We start from the raw sequence: 696 nt of genomic DNA, 5'->3' as shown, positions 1-696 counted from the left end.
AAGTAATGCAAGTATATTCTCCTCTACTCTCATAAGCATGTTACTCAAACCACATATGCAAAATCAATTTCATTATATGTAAACTGTGATGTTACAATATACTTTTCTGCTCTATACTGTATAGAATCTCAACACAAGAATATGATGTGCAATATTTACTTGCTGACAGTTACATTTCACTTTAAATGACTGAAGAAAGAAAGTTTGAAAATGAACCTGACATTCTGACACCTGCATTCATAGTCAACATCGGGGGTCTAACATTTATTTAGTCTTGCGTATAATAGGGGAGAGGGTTTCTTGGTGCAAAGATTAACAACAAGCCAGTTACTAATACTACCCAAGTAGTTACCACCAAAAAAATTGTTCACCAAAACGTCAATTCTTGGAGCCTCCCTACTTGAGGTTATGAAGGTACTTGACACATCTATTTTCCTAACCTGAGAAGTTTCTGCAGCCATCAGCATTTATCACGATGACGGATGAGACTCGTACTAATGGCCTTGATGCTGCCTATCAATGCAGATCACTTACATTATCTTACAGTCAGTCATGTACGAGTAACAATGCCTCTGTGGCTGTGAGGATCATCCTCAGCATAATGATAATGTCCACTTATACTTCAGAGATTCACCCATCAAAATCATTATGCGGAGGCACCATACCTGGATCTTGTTCTTCTTTCATAAAAGAAAA

At 37.2% G+C, this 696-nt stretch overlaps 1 protein-coding gene across 1 annotated transcript in view; it reads right to left on the bottom strand.

Annotated features, from left to right (window-relative positions):
* Positions 1–56: 56 nt before the first annotated feature.
* The window catches only part of LOC119591210 (striatin-3-like), a gene marked incomplete in the record, with an annotated part of 30,983 nt that continues 30,343 nt past the window's right edge, over positions 57–696 (bottom strand). The window contains 1 exon segment of the mRNA XM_037939922.1: positions 57–696.

This window comes from Penaeus monodon, chromosome 28 (assembly GCF_015228065.2).
Source record: "Penaeus monodon isolate SGIC_2016 chromosome 28, NSTDA_Pmon_1, whole genome shotgun sequence".
In the NCBI taxonomy this organism is placed as follows: domain Eukaryota; kingdom Metazoa; phylum Arthropoda; class Malacostraca; order Decapoda; family Penaeidae; genus Penaeus; species Penaeus monodon.
Note: the sequence above shows the minus strand (reverse complement) of the source record. Positions and strands in the feature narration are given on the sequence as shown.